At 47.0% G+C, this 17627-nt stretch overlaps 1 protein-coding gene across 19 annotated transcripts in view; it reads right to left on the reverse strand.

Annotated features, from left to right (window-relative positions):
• LOC309622247 (uncharacterized protein) overlaps positions 1-17271 on the reverse strand; it is a 71826-nt gene extending 54555 nt beyond the window's left edge. For 12 of the 19 annotated variants that reach the window (XR_014240629.1, XR_014240630.1, XR_014240631.1 and 9 more), the window contains exons 1-3: positions 14778-17270; positions 5078-5297; positions 3189-3769 (exon numbers count right to left, since the gene is read on the reverse strand). The gene's annotated coding sequence lies outside the window, so the exon portion shown is untranslated. Of the gene's footprint in view, positions 1-3188; positions 3770-5077; positions 5298-6147; positions 6478-6801; positions 6980-10036; positions 10311-14056; positions 14251-14777 lie in introns of all 19 variants that reach the window. The other 7 variants (XR_014240625.1, XR_014240626.1, XR_014240627.1 and 4 more) reach the window with 6 other exon arrangements.
• Positions 17272-17627: the final 356 nt, after the last annotated feature.

The following is a 17627-nucleotide window of genomic DNA, read 5'->3' on the forward strand; positions in this document are numbered from 1 at the left end:
TATGCTGTATTATCTTCTGTATACATGAACCAGTTCATAATTTGTCAGGAAGTGATGCGGTCTAAAATAACGCAGGAAAATGGAGAGAAAGGCAGCAGAGTAAATAACTAATTGGATGAGACAGAGAGACAGAGAGAGAGAGAGAGGGAAGAGCCAACTTTTAGGTGCCTCTTAGAATCGTTTTAAACTCATTTTCTTCATAGATTTGGTGATGATATCAATTCCTTATCTGTAAACACACACAATTCATTGCTCAGACTTCTAAGAAATGTACATTTTATGCCTCAAAACAGATCCTACTATATGATGTGATTCACAGGACTTGATAATACCACATTTCCCAGAACACCATTGTCTGAGAATCCTGCCCTGTTAGACTTGTAAACGTGTACTCATTTGTATTCCTTGGAGTTATGAGCATCTGAAAATAGGTGGTTTAGAGTAAAAGTGATTCTTCATCATTAACTTTAGTGTCATTAGAATATCCCTAACTGGTACAGAAAACTGTTTCCAACTCCGGCACCCACCCTACCCCTCTGTTTTTCTCCCAATGGTCACCTCTCAGGTAGTGGAATAAAAGGAGATTTTTTCGATCAAATCCTTTCAGATGATGGAGCCATAAGCAAGGAAAATATCAGAACATCCTAACCTTTCCTGGACGAGGCAGAGAGGGACAAGACAGGTCTTTTCCTACAAGGAGCACAAAGTTTTCAAGGTTGAGGGACTCACTGAGAACATCTTTTATACGTGTGGACACAGAAAAACCCACAAACACCCAGAGAAACAGGAAATGCAGGATTCGTCCCTGACCTGATTTAAGGACCGTCTCTCAGAGACTCAGAGAAGCCTGATACGTTAGAGCTACAGCAGACCCTCAGAGCAGCAAGCCTGAGCTTCCTCCCTCAACATGAGAGGCTTCAGGTGCATACATGTGGGTAACGTAGCCCACGTGTCCTGTTCCCTGTATACACAGCCAGCACCTCGTAGATACCTCTCAGTCCTGAGAGTATAACACTGACAGTGCCACTCAGCTCTCAGAAGCACAGACTCAGTGAAGAGGAACACACATGCCTCTTGGGGCTTGGGACATGGGGCCACCTGGGGAGTAAATTCAGGGCCCTAGGGAACTGGAGCTCGGTAAGGGGCAGGGACACGGACTCCCAGCATGCACCAAAAAAGGCGTATCTCAAAAAGAGGTGTGCAGGCGTTTGTCGAAAGTGAACCTCCCGGGACTTCCCTGGCGGCCCAGTGCTTAAGACTCTGCGCTCCCAATGCAGGGGGCACGGGTTCGAACCCTGGTCGGGGATCTGATATCCTGCATGCCACACGACGTGGCCAAAAAATAATTATAAATAAATAAATAAATAAATAAATAAATAAATAAATAAAGTGAACCTCCGAAAATTCTTAAGCCCAGGTAAAGGCCTTTAATATTAACTATAGTTAATACATTAACTGTATTAACACAGAAATACACACATACACACCCTGCTGGCATGGCATGAACCATACAGAAGCAAACCAATTTGAGGCCTTTCGAGGGACCCTACATGGATAAATTTCTACTTGGACTGTTCCTTCATTAAACAATGGTGACAAAAGGCCTTGTGCCGCTTTCTGTTGTTGTTCTAGCCATAAGGAATACCCTGTGTTACTACAGGATAATGCATTTTTAAATGTCAACCCCAGTGACAGGGGAAAGGGTTGCGGATACCTTACACTAACTTCACTTTAACAGACCTTTATCAAGCATCTACGAAGAAGGAAACACAGTGCTTTAGGAGAGAGAAATAAATAAAAGCCTTTAAGTTCCAAACAATTCAGAAGCTCACACGTTAGGCAGCTGGGGAGATACACACGTAAATAAATAATGTTAATCTACCCTAGGATACGTGAGGCACTAGCATAGAAAATAGAAGAAGGTATTGATGCTAACTAGCAAGCTCTCAAGCAGCCTTAACTAAAGATAGAAATAAGGCCTTCTACCCTCAGACCCCTGGTTCTCCCCTTCTATGGTCCTCTGCTCTGCTCAAGTACCACTTCACCTTTTTCCCTTAAAGAAGTTCCAGATATTAGGCCCATTTCCTCCTTTAATTTTCTTTAAATTAGGACATATTTCAGACCTCGACAAAGGTACAGAGAATGCTACACCCATGCAACCATCAGCCGTCTTAAGAAACGTAAGCTTACAAATGAAATTGAAACCCAGTGTACCTCTCCCCAATTGAATTCTCCCTCTCTTTCCATACATTTAACCACCGTCTTAAATAAGTTTATTGTTCTCATACACACCTTTCTGCATACTACATATGTATGCATTACTCCTATGTATGCCTTTTACTACAAATACATGTATCTATAATCAATCTAATAACTTTTGCATGTCTTTAAACTTCATACGTGCATGGTATCATAATGCTTTTATCCTTTTGGAACTAGGTTTCTCCTTCATCTTTTTCTCCCTTCCACTACTGAATCCTTGCCCCTTGTTATAAGCTGAACTGTGTCCCCGCAAAAGATATGTTGAAGTCTTGACCCGCGGAACCTGTAAATGTGACCTTATTTGGAAATCGGGTATTTGCAGGTGTAATAAAGATCAGATGAGGTCACACTGGATTAGGGCGGGCCCTTAATCCAGTATGACTGGCGTCCTCATAAGAAGAGAAAGAACACAGAAACAGAGACACAGGGGAAAACACTATGTAAAGATGAAGAAAGAAATTGGAATCATGCGTTTACAAGCCGAGTGATGCCAAGGATTGACAGCAGCCACCAGAAGCTAGGAGAGAGGCATGGAACAGATTCTCCCTCCGAGCCTCCAGAAGGAACCAACCCTGCCGACACTTTGACCTCAGACTTCTGGCCTCCAGAACTGTCAGAGAATAAGTTTCGGTTGTTTTAAGCCACCTGCTTTGTGGTAATTTGTTACGGTAACCCTAGGAAAGTAACACATCCCTCCGGGAGCTCTCTGTGTCTCAGGCCCCTGAGAATTCTAGTGTCTTCCTCAGTCCAGATCTTACCATCCTGTTCAGTTTACCTGCAACAGTACCAAGTCAGTGAATTAAGGCTGGTCCTACCGTAGGTGTACTTAAACGTTTCCCCCATTGCTCTAAAGCAGTGGTTCTCAAACTTTAGTGTGCTTCAGTAGCACTTGGAGGACTTGTAAAACCCGATGGCTAGCAGCCTACCTTCAGAATATCCAATTCAGTAGGTCTGGAGCAGGGTCTGAGAATTTGCATTTCAAACAAGTTCCCAGCTGCTGCTGCTGCTGCTCCATGGCAGGCCAATAGCGCCATCTGGTCTCCAGGCAAGCTAGGTCGTCCGTCAGGTCCTTTCAATAACACGTACTAGAGGCTGGGCCACCATCTCTCTCGTCACACAACTTGTTTATAATCTAATATTTTAATTTATTTGAGGCTGCAATAAAAGGATTTGAAACAGGCTTACCAAATAGTTGAAAGAAATCCCTTTCAATGACAGTAAGGTGGGCCGAAAGAAATAGAACAAAGATACGTTGGAGTCAGTGTTATTTAGGTTAAAAAAAAAAATCTGCAGCTTATTCATGTCAAACAAGCTTTTATTTTCAATGTGAACAATACTATCAAATTTATCTGTAAAAGGTCAGAATAAAGTCAGATGTCACTTAATATCATTTTGGGATGCTGAACTTTGGAACAAAATTTGCATTGTGGGCTAATGAAAACTAGAATATCCGTGAAGAACAAATTCATCTCTTCTTTCGCCGTCCACTTCTTTTTATGCCTTCCAACTGTAGGATGGGATAAGAGTCAATTAACAATTGTACACCAATAACATGCAGCAGGGACTTTCTAAATATGAGTCAATACTATGTACATCTGTTGGCTCTCCAAGGAGAGAACAAGATGTTTTCTTCTTGTAACCCAGAGCCTTGGTTGTCAGGGTGCACATCATTTCATCACACCAACCTCATCTCTCTCTTGCCCACCACTATAAATGCTAGATTTTTTTCTTGAGAGGCCACTCTGCCATTTAAATGTCTTTCCACCTTAAGAGCCTATGCTCCTTACACAAATCATAAATCCCTTATAATCCCAGACCTTCAGTTTCCGTATCTGTAAAATGAGAATGAGGCTGTTATCAAACATCCACAGGTGTGAACATTAAGAAAGGGAGAAAGAAAGAGCGTGATACTGAGAGAGAGAGAGAGATGAGACAGAGAAAGGAAAAGATGAATGGGTAGAGGAAGGAGAAACTAAGATTGAATTACCGACTCAGGGATAGCCAATAATCTTACTATGGCTAATTTTCTCTTCTTTTGAATAAAAAATCTAAATTGAACTAATATTTGTGAACTACTCATGAAATGCAGTCTTATGTGAAATCCTTAACGTTTTACTACTTTGTAAGGAGTCACCTTCTCAAAGGCATTGTTATTCCAAGAGACTCCATTTCTGTGGCCAGGGGATGAAGGTACCGCTAGTGCACAGCTTACTCGCTTTAGCTGCTTCTTCTGGTGACCATTCTCTAAAAATATAGGTCTCTATATTTTAGACCTCTAAAAACATATAGGTCTCTATTTCCAGGTCTGATAAATTTCCCATCTGTAGTAGTCTTAAAGCTACAGGACAAAGGACTTGCGGCTGCAAATGAAATACTTTTCAGAACACACTTCCTTCTATATCATCTAGAATACAAGTCCATTAGTAACATTAAACTGTTTTTCCAAAACTAAATTTCAACAATTTTTTCTTATTTACTTTACAAAAAAAATTTAAAACACGATAGATAGCTAGTGGGAAGCAGCTGCATAGCACAGGGAGATCAGCTCGGAGCTCTGTGACCACCTAGAGGGGTGGGATAGGGAGGATGGGAGGGAGACGCAAGAGGGAGGAGATATGGGGATATAGGTATACGTATAGCTGATTGACTTTGTTATAAAGCAGAAACTAACACACCACTGTAAAGCAATTATACTCCAATAAAGATGTTAAAAAAATAAACCAAAAATAAATTAAGTATGTAAACAAAACAAAACAAAACATAAAGCTGTTAGTAACAGGTATATGTCAGGAATGGTTGCACTATACAATAATACCTGTATTCTCCAGAGCTGCCCTCTGCTGAGACCGTACCCACTTTGGGTCCTTCTTCTGCTTTTTCCTTTCCATCCTCTTTCTCTTCCTCAGCATTTTCATACTGATGTGCACTCTCTTCTTTAGTGTCGAATGATACGGACTTTGGCATCACAAGGTGGTGGGAAACATTTCCCGATTTAAAATCAGCAGCAGAATCTAGTTCTCTGCCCTCAGGAGGTTCTGGAGAAGAGAAATATGTCAAAACATAAATAAATAAATAAATAAATAAATAAATAAATAAATAAATAAAAAGAAGAGCTGGCCATGTTCCTACTGGTTGATACAACACTTCCATGGGCCTCACAGTTCTGCTGCTTGACAGTTTTCACAACATTTTTCCCCTCCTTCCAGTAGATCTCACACACTGTGCTGCTGATTATTTCTGGCCCTTTGGAGAAGGGATCGAAATCATTTGATTCTCAGAGCATTTTTGTATGTTTCTGCCAGAACGTCACTGGAAAATGTTCACCCGATTTAAAGACAAGTTCTACCGCGAAGCTCACTGATTCCTCAACCACTGAAAAGTGCCCCTGTGACCTTTCATCATTTTCTCAGGTCATCCTACTGAGAATCTTTACATTTTTAGAAGCCCGTCAACCAAAAGTGAGGCATGCCATTTGTTCGCCCCTAGGTTGGTAGAGAGCAGCATACTTTTTCTCAAGATCATAAAGGTCTTTAGAGAATTGGGCTTCTACTTGTGCATATCGTGCCTGAAGGTTTTTGAGAGCTTTGACCCGCTGCTTAACCGCCAGAGGCCAGCGCTGAGCGCGGCCTGCCTTTCAGGCCGATGCCCCAGCAGGGGCTGCAAGGGCCTGGGGACTGGGCCGCCCCTCGCCAGCCTCGGCCCCGTCGTCAGGTCCACACGCCCCAGCCTCCCAGGACTCGGAGGCATCAGCCAGGACCTCGCCCGCCCAGAACTCGGCCGCCGCCGCCGGTTCCTCTGCCTTCTGGGATGCCGCCCCCTCTGCAGGTTCCTGCGGCTCCCAGGGCGGGGTGCCCTCTGCCTGGTACCCGCCCCGCCAGACCTCACCTGCCTCTCCCAGGTCTTCCTGCTCCTGAGGAGGCGCGGCATCCTCTGCAGGGTCCGAGAGCCGTCGGGAGCGGCGCCTGACCATCACGCGGCCGGCGTGGGGCCCGACCAGGACACGGTAGTTGTAGTGGCTGTGGTGCACACGGCAATGGACCGGATCCCGGAACAGGGACTGAAACTGCGCCATGGGGGGCCCGTGGCCCGCGACCACTCCCGCGCCCTCGTGCCCATTCTCGTCCTCCTCTTGTGTCTCTTCCTCCTCCTCGACCTCTTCCTCAGTTTCGTCTCCCTCTTCTGACTGGTACTCATCCTCCTCCTGGTCCTCGATCTCTAATTCAAAAATTTCCTCCTCCTCCTCCTCCTCCTCCTCCGTCTCCTCCTCCTCCTCCTCCTCCTCCACCTCCTCCTCCTCCTCCTCCTCCTCCTCCTCCTCCTCCTCCTCCTCCTCAACCAGCTCTACATCCCAGTCTTCTTCCACTGCGGCCTGGGCGGCCTCCTGCCCACCATCCTCCCCGTGAAGGGCTCTGGAGAGCCCCAGGGAGGCCAGAAGGGCCGCGGCCCCCTCGGCTCCATCCATCCCTCCCGAAGGGGATGCGCGGACCCCGAGGGGACTGGGGTCGCCACCCGCCCCGCCACCAGCTCCGGCCTGGCCACCTGGGATCGGCCCTCGCTCCTCTGTGGCAGACATGGCAGGACGGACGCGCCACACACGGATCGGGCTGCAGTGAAGATCGCGGGGAAGATGGCGGCCGCCGGGCTGAGTATCGCTGAGGGAGGGGACGCTGTTGGCAGCGGGGCCTCCGGCACGGGGTGGGGGCTGCAGAGAAGCCGGCTGCACAGGGGACAAGAGTCTGCGAAGATGCCTCTGGGGGCCCCGCCACGGGAAGGGCAGACCGCCGGCCTGTGGAGCGCCCCACCGAGACTGCGCCGAGGCCGCTGCGCACAGGGCGGGAAAGAGCCTGACTGGCTGGCGACGGGAGGCGGACCTTGGAAGGGTCAACCAAGGGCCACTTCCTCCAGCGCCGGCTCTAAGCTCATTTGCCAGCAGCCAAGGATTGACAGCACCGCCGTCCAATGAGTGACCAAGGTCTTCAGCTTCCCTGGAAGCCTTAAAGGCCCAGCTCACCCTGAGCCTCCGTGAGCCCACAGGAATCCCTTCCTTTTCATTCCACCACTGCAAGAGCAAAGCTACAGTGTCCCTATAGGGCGGCGCCCTGGGGTATGGGAACCTGCATGTGTTCCCCAATTGCCACCCTGGGGCAGCTCACGCTGACTGAGACACACTTAGTTCAAAAACGAGAGAGAGAGAGAAGGTGTATAGATCAAATCTCAGCAACGCTTAAAACCTCCCACAAGAGAGAGCAAGAGAATTTGGAGGTTTTAATGCGGTTAAAGCTACTTAGAAAAGGACATACAAAGTCGATATGGATGCAGTGAGAATGGAGAGTGGAGAGAAAGCAGTAAAGACAGGAGCCGGACAGTGTTTCATCAGGGCTCCCCAATTCACTTCCAGCCGCCAAGAAGTGAAGACAGAGAGAGAGAGGGAAGAGAGAGACACAGAGACAGAGACAGAGACAGAGACAGAGAGAGATACTTCTTTTAAAGACTGGGCTGAAAAAAAAAAAAAAAAAAGACTGGGCTGAGCACCTGCTCTGCACTGGATTGTGTACATCCCCTGCCTCCCCAATTCATACGATGAAGCCCGTCCCCCACCCCACCCCGCCCCCAGGAGATGGTATTTGGAGACTGGGTCTTTGGTAGGTCATTCAGTTTCGGTAAGGTCAGGAGGCTGCGGTCCACACGTTGGGATCACTGCCCTTACAGGAAGAGACCATAGATGGTGCTCTCCGCCCACCACCCCAACGTGAAGCCACAGGAAGAAGGCGGCTATCTTCAAGCCAAAACGAGGGCCCTCACCAAGAACTCCACCATGCTGGCACCCTGACCTTGGGCTTCCTAGCCTCCAGAACTGTAGGAAATAAACCAATGTCTTGTTTAAGCCGCCCAGCCTATGGCATTTTATTAGGGCAGCCTGAGCAGACTAATACAGCATGGCACACGTTAACAGGACAGGCTTCCTAGAATGATTTCTCGGTCAACAGTCCGAGACTTTTTGTTGTACTCAGCCCCACTTAGCCGAGTGGTCAAGGGTAACGAATGCTTAAAACGAGGAAGAAATCGGCAACTATTTTATGCTAATCCCACTTACTATTGTCGCTGGGCACAGAAGCAAGAGTGGGTGTTAGCTGTAACTTCACGTTCAGGAGAACATAAGCTATGTCCCTTACTTCCAGTAAGCACACCGCCTTGGGATCCAGGACATCTAATTTGACAGACCCTAACGTTTCACGGATGGGAAGCACACATTCTGCACTGCGCTCCTGGGAAGGTTGGCGAGAAGAGCTGTTGTTGCCACCCTGAGTCAGTATGGACCCCTACCCCAAGTTGGGTTCAAAGGTCAATCAAGACTGGTGACACACACACACACACACACACACACACACACACACACACACACTACCGAGACGCGATGCAAAGTGTATTCCTTACATGAGGAGGCTTCTGGGGGGAGAGCAGGGTAGCCTTTTCAAGCTGCTCCAAAAAAGACTTGAGAGAGTCAGGAAAGGAAGAAATTGCTTTGGGAGTTCTACTGTGATTAGTGGATGGGGCCAGCATGACAGTTCCCTTGTGCTGGCAGTAGCTAGTGTAGTTTGACGCCCACTCCTCCTCCCCTCCACCCTACAACCGCGCCAAAGGAGAGAGTGTGGGGCATTGGGGAAGAGGGAGGCTTGACGTTTAAAAGCCCTCAGCAGTCAAACATCAAAGGACGCAGTCAGACGCTATACTACAATTCACCTCTGGCGTGTGACTGGCGACTGAAACGTGCCATTTTCGTGTAATGGAATTTGAACTTGTGGAAGTAAGCCACTCTGGAACTCTGAGTCCTGCAGCCTAAGGCCGGGTAGGGAGGCAAAAGGTCCACTGAATGCCGTTCAAGAGCCCAGCGTTGTGTATCCTGAGAAGTAAAATGCATGCCTCGGTCACCATCAATAAGGCCCGGAACTCCAAAGCCAAGAAGGAGGGTCTTGGCAAAGCCCTGCATAGTGGCTTTAGTATATATAGAGACACGTGTGACCTGGATTTATAAGTTGGGAGTCTGTGGGCCAAGAGATTCCCAGGGCTCTTTACCCCAAAGGGGACAGGACAGTTTTACACAAGGAAACGTCGTTGCTGCCATGGGCCGGACCAGACAGCCAGACCGACGACAATGGCCTGATTGTCTATGAAAATGTGCAGACGGGGCTAACTGTTGGCCAGAGCATCCAGCGCTAAGGTGACTGCCTGAAGTTCACTCACTTGTGCTGTCTTTTCGTTGAACAGTTTTATCTATGGTTATTGTATTGATTACTGACAGGGAAAGACTTTTCCTGACCTTTTCCTATTTATTTTCCACATGTCAGCCTTTTTTTGTTCCTTCACCCCTCAATTACTGTATTTCGCTGTTATTAATTTCATTTTTCTAGTGTACAAAGTGATTCTTTATCACTCCTTTCTCTGTACCTTTTTTAGTTTTTTTATAGTGCTGGAGCTTTTTGTGGGGGCAGTGTCGGTGGTTACACTGGGAGTTACAATTAATATCTTAACTTTATAATAATCAAGTTTGTATTAATACGGAGATAGTTGCAATAGTATTCAAAAACTCTGCTTTTCCCCAGCTCTGCCACATTTCTTTATTTAATTATGGTGACACATGGCATGTTTGTATATTTGGTGCCCATTAACAGAGATTTATAGTTAATGCTTTATACATTTGTATTTTCAATCATATATGAGAACAAAAAGAGGAGATACAAACCAAAAGTACAGCAATACTGGCTTTTGCGTTTACCTGTGTAGTTACCTTGGCCTTTGTGGTTTATTTCTTCATATTGCTTCAGATAGGTGCCCAGCATTATTTCAATTCAGCCTGAAGGACTCCTTTTAGTACTTTCTGTAGGGCAAGCTTACTAGCTATGTACTCTCTCAGTTTTTGTTTGTCTTGGAATGTCTTTAACTCCCCTTCGTTTTCCCCACATATAGAATTCTTGGTTGAAAGGGTATTTTTGTTCATTTGTTCTACGCTTTTAATATGTCATTCCAATGCCAGCTGTCCTCTATGGTTTCTGTAGAGAAATGGGCACAAATCTTACTGAGGAATACTTGTAGGTGAGGAGTTGTTTCTATTGCTGTTTTCAAGGTTCACTCTTTGTCTTTGACTTTTGATAATTTGAGCATGGTGTGCCTAGGTGGGGATCTCTGATTTTATCCTGCTTGGAGTTTGTGGAACTTCTTGGGTGTGTAGAGTCATGTCTTTCCTCCGAGTTTGGAGGTTTTCAGGCATCATTTCTTCAATGATTTCCTGCCCCTTTCTCTCTCTCCTCTGCCTCTGCAAGTGTCATTATGTGTACATTGATAAGCTTGCTGATGCACATAAGTCTCATAGGCTTTGCTCATTATTCTTCATTCTTTGCTTTTCTGCTCCTCTTTTCCTTTCCAGAGACTGGATAGTTCAACTAACCTTTTAAAACTCGCTGATTCTTTTTCTCCTGGTCAAATTTGCTGTTGGACATCTTTTATTAATTTTTCATTTCACTTACTGTGCTTTGCAGCCGAAGAACTTTTATTTTGTCCCTATTTATAATATCTGTCTCTTTGTGATACATCTTTCTCATTGTTTCCTAGTTCTTTGATCATTGTTTCCTTTCGCTCATTGAGTTTATTGAAGACAGTTGACTTAAAATGTATTCTTCTAGTAACCCAAATCCTGTGCTTTACCTCTGACAGTTTAGAGTAATTAATTTTTTCCATGTGAACAGGACACACATTCCTCCCATCCCCTCCAACTTTATGGAAGTATAATTTACAAATAAAATTTCTATATTCACGGTGAACAGTGTGATGCTTGATGTATGTATACATTGTTAAATGATTACCACAGTGAAACTGATTAATACATCTATCACCTCACATAGCTAAAGGTTTTTGGGGGGTGGTGTGTGGGATAAAACTAAGATCTACTGTCTCAGCAAGTCTCCAGCATACCACACAACATCTTAAATTATATCAGCATGCTGTACATTAGATCCCTAGAATGTATTTATCTTATAACTGATCATTTGTACCCTTTGATGAACCACCCCCCAAATAACAAACCTAAACCTGGAGGCATCATGCTTCCTGATTTCATTATTTTACAAAGGTATAGTAATCAAAACAGCATGGTACTGGCATAAGAACAGATATAGACATAGACCAATGGAACAAAATATAGAGCCCAGAAATCAACCCACACATATATGCTCAACTATTTGACAAGAACACACAACGAGGACAGGAGAGTCTCTTCAATAAATGGTGCTGGGAAAACTGGATATCCACATGCAAAGATACTATATTGGACCCTTATCTTACACCATACCCCAAAATGAACTCCAAATGGATTAAAGACTTAAACGTAAGGCCTGAATCTGTAAAACTCCTAGAGGAAAACACAGGGGTAAGCTCCTTGACATAGGTTATGGCAATGATTTTTTTTTGAACTGACACCAAAACAAAGGCAACAAAAACAAAATAAACAAGTGGACTACATCAAACTAAAAAGCTTCTGCACAGCAAAGGAAACAATCGACAAAATGAAAAGGCAACTGACCTATGAAGCAGAAGAAAACATTTGCAAATCATGTTATCTGTTGAGGGGATAATATGCAAAATATATAAGGAATTCAATCAACTCAACATCAAAAAAAAAAACAAAAAAACAAACACAAAACCAACAAATAATTAATAAAAGGGTACACAGTCTGAATATACATTTTTCCAAAGAAGACATACAACTGGCCAATAGGTATAGGAAAATGTGTTCAACATCACTAACCCTGAGGGAAATGCAAATCAAACTGTAATTAAGACATCACACCTATTAGGATGGCTATTTTCAAAAGGACAAGAGATAGCAAGTGTTGGCAAGAGTGTGGTAAAAAGGGAACCCTCGTGCCCTGTTGGTGGGAAAGTAAAATGGTGCGGCCACTATGGACAACGGTATGGAGGTTCCTCAAAAGATTGAAAATAGAACTAGCAGATCAGCCAGCAATCCCACTCCTGAAAACAGATCCAAAGGAGGTGATTTCTGCTCTGCTCTCTTATGCTCATTGCAGCATTATTCACAATAGCCAAGGAATGGAGACAACCTAAGTGTTTTGGGCAGATGAAAGGATCAAGAACATATCATATATATATAAAAGACATATAAATGAATTCTTCTTAAGAATTCATCTGAGGGCTTCCCTGATGGCGCAGTGGTTAAGAATCCACCTGCCAACGCAGGGGACACGGGTTCGAGCCCTGGTCTGGGAAGATCCAGAACAACTAAGCCCGTGCGCCACAACTACTGAGCCCGTGCTCTAGAGCCCGTGAGCCACAACAAGTATCATATGATATCACTTACATGTGGAATCTAATACAAAATGATACAAATGAACTTATTGATATTTACAAAACAGAAACAGACTCACAGACATAGAAAACAAACTTATGTTTACCAAAGGGGAAAGGGGGTGGGGAAGGGATAAATTAGGAGTTTGTGATTAGCAGATATAAACTACTATATATAAAATATATAGGGCTTCCCTGGTGGCGCAGTGGTTGAGAATCTGCCTGCCAATGCAGGGGACACGGGTTCAAGCCCTGGTCTGGGAAGATCCCACGTGCCGCGGAGCAAGCCTGTGCGCCACAACTACTGAGCCTGAGTTCTAGAGCCCGCAAACCACAACTACTGAGCCCGTGGGCCACAACTACTGAAGCCCGCGCACCTAGAGCCCATGCCCCACAACAAGAGACGCCACCACGGTGAGAAGCCCGTGTACCTCAACGAAGAGGAGCCCCCATTCGCCGCAACTAGAGAAAGCCCGCGTGCAGCAACGAAGACCCAACACAGCCAAAAGTAAAAAAAAAAAAAAAATGTTATGGACTGAATTCTGTTCCCCCCAAATTGGTATGTTGAAGCCCTAACCCCCAATGTGACTATATTTGGAGATATGGCCTTCAAGGTTAAACGAGGTCATAAGCTTGGAGCTCTAATCCAATAGGGGGGGTATCCTTATAAGAAAAGGAACAGATGCCACAGAGCTCTCTGTCTCCCCACACTGAACAAAGAAAAGGCCATGTGAGGACACAGTGAGAAGACAGATGTCTGCCAAGGACAAAGGTCTTACCAGGTATAAATTCTTTTAGCAAATTCTAGATTTCCAACTGGATTAAATTGTGCACCTTTGTATCGATTTAATTGTTGCCTCCCTCTGTATTGAAGTTTTCTAATTTCATTCTCTCTGATTCTTTTTGCTTGCTCGTTTGTCACTGGATGTACTTTGTGTGTGTGTGTGTGAGGGGGTGTCCTCTCTAATCTGCTCATATTTATAGATTTCTTCCTTCAGACAGCATCAAATCAGTTTCATTAGGGTTAGGGGCCTCCCCTATGGCAATGGTTGCTTAATAAGTTTTAAGGACTCTGGCTTAAGTTGGGTTTAATTTCATCACCGTGTCACAAAAGTGCCATGGTTGCTCTTCCCTATCATTAGGATGATCAGGATTTTCACTGCAACACAGGCATAGGCAACAGAGTGGCACAGCAGAAGATTGCTGGGCCCCCAAGCCAGAGGTGGGTGGACTGAAAACATCTTCTGCTAGGGTGCTGCCACTTGCGCTGCATGGAATTATTATTATTTTGTCTTTTCTCTCTGTACAAATTCCCTCAGAATATTTTAGATTTCTAGCAGTGCAAATTTACAGCTGTGGGTTTTATCTCCATCTAATCATGAGTGGTCCAGACCTTCTGGGTGGTTATGGGGACAGGGTCGGAGGCCCAGTGACCCACCTCTTGGGCAGCCCAGGAGAGGAGGACATCGCAGGCCATGCAGGACACATGGGGGTTGCATTCTGGAACAGCGTGAACCAGAAGGGTCTGGGGGAAGCGGGCTTTGCAGTATCACGAGGGTGAGGTACCCCCTGGTTCCTAAGCAAGGATGTGATTGGCTTGCTTGAATCGTTCTGCTGGCTGACAAGGAAACACTATTCAGGGATAATAAGCAGGAATGCATCTGGTGCATTTAATAAGAAGCGTTGTTGCTAGAGGACCCTATCTGGCGGAGCAGAGTGGGGAGCGGAATCTGGGATTAGGCCGGTCGAGGCCCTCCCAGTTTTACCAGCCGTCAGCTCAGCACAGAATACTGCCTTTAGCCCTCACCGCACCATCACCCCCTCCCCGCGCACTCACACACAGGGGCCAGTATACCTGGCTGAGGAGAACTCAGTCCCTGGAGATGGAGGGGTGGACCCTGGGGCGGTAGTTCCCCGAACCCCGCCACTTCAGCGCTATTAGGCACCACAGCAACAGAGGGGCTGAAGCAAGGGGGCTCCATCGCAGCTGGTCGTCCCCATCCCCACCACCAACTCCTCTAGGGACTGGCCAGCAGGCAGCGCGCGTGGGCAGCGGTTCAAAAGCGCAGGCCCACATCGGCTCCAGCCGTCTCCTTCTAAGAGGTCGCCCACTCACCCACCGCCCTCCCAGCTCATGGCAGCCTGCCGACCCCGCTTACCAATCGAAGAAGTCCAGAACGACGTCAGGAACATCAGACGAGGAGAGGTTAGAAATCAAAGCGGAATTTCCAGCTGGGTTTCGGGTCGTCGCCCTCCAAGGGCCGGGTCCTGATGAGCAGCAGGAGCACAGCGGCCCGCCGCATGTCGGGACGCCAGAGCTCCGACCGTCGGAGAACCCTGGAGACCGCTGCGGACCGGGAGGAAGAGAGACGAGGTGGGGGGGGGGGGGAGCGGGATAACCAAGAGGAGCGGGGCGCGGACCTCGTGCTTCGGCCAAGAGCCACCTGTAAGGTGAGAACATCGAGGCCAAGGGGAGTGGGGAGGGTGGGGGTCGACCAGCGGCCCTGAGCCAGGGAGCGGCAAGAAGAGCAGCAGCCCAGCAGCTTCACTCCACGCAGCAACCGGACCACGCACCCAGCCGCTGCCCAGAGCGCGGGGTCTGAAGCACGTCCGGCTGCCGCTGGGCGGGCCCCAAGCCCGGCGCACAACTGGCTCCGCCCACCCCGACGGCAAGCGAGCTTAGCCAATCCGGCAGGCGCCGGGACCCATTGAACGAGATGCGCGGTCCCGCCTCCTACCGCAGCCTGTGCGCCGCCCAGCCCTCTGCTCCTTCTGGCGTCCGCAGTCATTCCTTGGTCAGCCCCAGCTCCAGCTCCCTGGCAGCTGGAGAGCTGGGCCTGGGGTCGGCGGCGTGGGGCACCCCGCCCTGCGCCTCCCCTCTGCAAAAACGCAAAATGTGCTTTTCACTTGAAACAGCGTATGCCCAAGAGTTTGCTTTTTGTGGTGAAAGGAGTAATTTGACCGCCCGGGCTGAATCTGCAGTTTGAAAGATCTGGACACCTCTGAGGAATCAGGACATAGTTGACTGGTGGTCATTCCCAGACCCTCGGGCCTCCAGTCAACCAGAGCGCCTGTCCTCTGGAAGGGATAGAGGAGGTTCAACCTGTGCATGTCGTGGCCCGGCTCTGGCCCGTCATCAGGACAGAAATTGGGCTCCAGGAGCCCCCCTCCCATAGCTAAGGGATGCACAGTTGAAGTGAGGGTTCTTGGCTGACAGCATTGAAGGGGAAAAGAAGGCAACGGTCAGTGTATCGGATCTTCAAGGCAGTGAGCCCCTGGAGAGCAGGCCACTGTAATGCTCCAGCATTCTGGCCCCAGCATGTGGGGGAAAAAAGCCTTACATTTTTGCTAGAGGCCTTCTCTTCTTTCCGCTACCCTGAACATTGCCACATAGAATAGAAATATCTCAGAGAAAGAGGAAATGCTTCCACTCATTCACTACCCTTCGTCCTTCCCATCTTGGTACCTTGATGAAGCAAGGTCAGAAAGAGGCTTCTTCAGAGCACATAAGCCAGATGGGCAATGAACAGATAAACCTCAGTCATATTCACCAGCGCTGGACCTCGTGAGGCATGCCATTTAAAAGTGTTGAAATCAAAATGGATTTCAGGTTCACTCTTGGTCAACTAGAATATTCAAACAAACATTCTCCCCCTTCCCCTTTCCTTCAGTATTTGGTGAGAAGAGCTGGGACTGCTTGTGCCCAGCATATTGCAAAGCTTTAGTTGCATGGAACTTCCTGGGGTGGCTGAGTGTTTTGTACAGCTAAAAACTGAACTCTTTACCCCACCTCGACCCCTTCTCAAGCACCCCACTTTTTCTTTTCAACCATTTTAGAATCACACGTTTTTTAAATGTTTCTCTTAATTTCCTTCCTTCTCTTCACCAGCAGAGCATCTTCACACCTTCGTTTCCCCTCTCCTTTCCCCCTCTTTTTCCTTCTATTGCAGTAAGTGCTTTCTTCTCACTTACGGGGCGGATCCACATAGAACTAAGCCACATACTTACGTGGGGGATCCCTCTATAACTAACCATCACAACAGCAGTGGGTCAGCTGAGCCCAGCCCTACTGCTCTTAATCCTGCACCCCTTGTCTCTGGTCACTCAGGCATCCTCGTAGAGACAATACTTGCTTGTCAAAAATGAAAAGGTCATTTCCGATCATTTTGTCCAAGCATCTGCAGTGTATATGGGCGGGGAGGGGTGGGGACACACTTTGGTTTATTCTTTACCCTAAACTACTCTACCTCTCACTTCTAAAATGAAAATATCCCAGTCTTGGACCGCAAGCGCCTAGCCATGCTGCTCTCTCATTCTTCTACTCTCTCTACACGTGTTCTTTTATCTCACTGAGCCCTCCTATTCCTTGGCCTCTCTGGTTTTTGCCCATCTGCACTCTCCCTCTTCTATCTCTCCCTCGTGTCACCATTGATTTGGTTTCGGGTTTCTTTTTTTTTTTTTTTCCTGGCCGTGCCGCGCAGCTTGCTGGGATCGTAGTTCCCAGAACAGGGATCGAACCCGGGCCACGGGCCACTGTCGAGTCCTAACCACTGGACCACCAGGGAATTCCCTGGGGTTTCTCCTCTTTTCCTTCTTTTCCTGATCACACTCAGGCATACTAAGTTGTCAATACATCTACCACCGCTTACTCTTCTACGCTTACAACACCTTCCGTATCTCCACATCCAGTTATCACCCATAGCCAATCAACTGTTGCCTTTCAGTTCTACACACTTCTTCATGTGCTTTCAATACCCCTACCTTAGTCTAGAACTTCAGCATCTCTCACATAAATCACTCCTATAATGAGCACTCCATTCTTCCTCCTCGCTGACCTTTCTTCACATTGCTTTCAGAGTGACATTTCTAAAACACAAATTACATCCCAGATTAGACCCCCATGATGGCTTCTTGTAGCCTTAATAATGAAGTCTCCACTCCTGTCTCTGGGGAAACGCAGATGGCCAATGGGCACATGCACACATGTTCAACATCACTAATCGTCGGGG

The sequence above is a fragment of the Balaenoptera borealis genome, assembly GCF_965194805.1.
Source record: "Balaenoptera borealis genome assembly, contig: HAP1_SCAFFOLD_1871, whole genome shotgun sequence".
NCBI classification, from domain to species: Eukaryota; Metazoa; Chordata; class Mammalia; order Artiodactyla; family Balaenopteridae; genus Balaenoptera; species Balaenoptera borealis.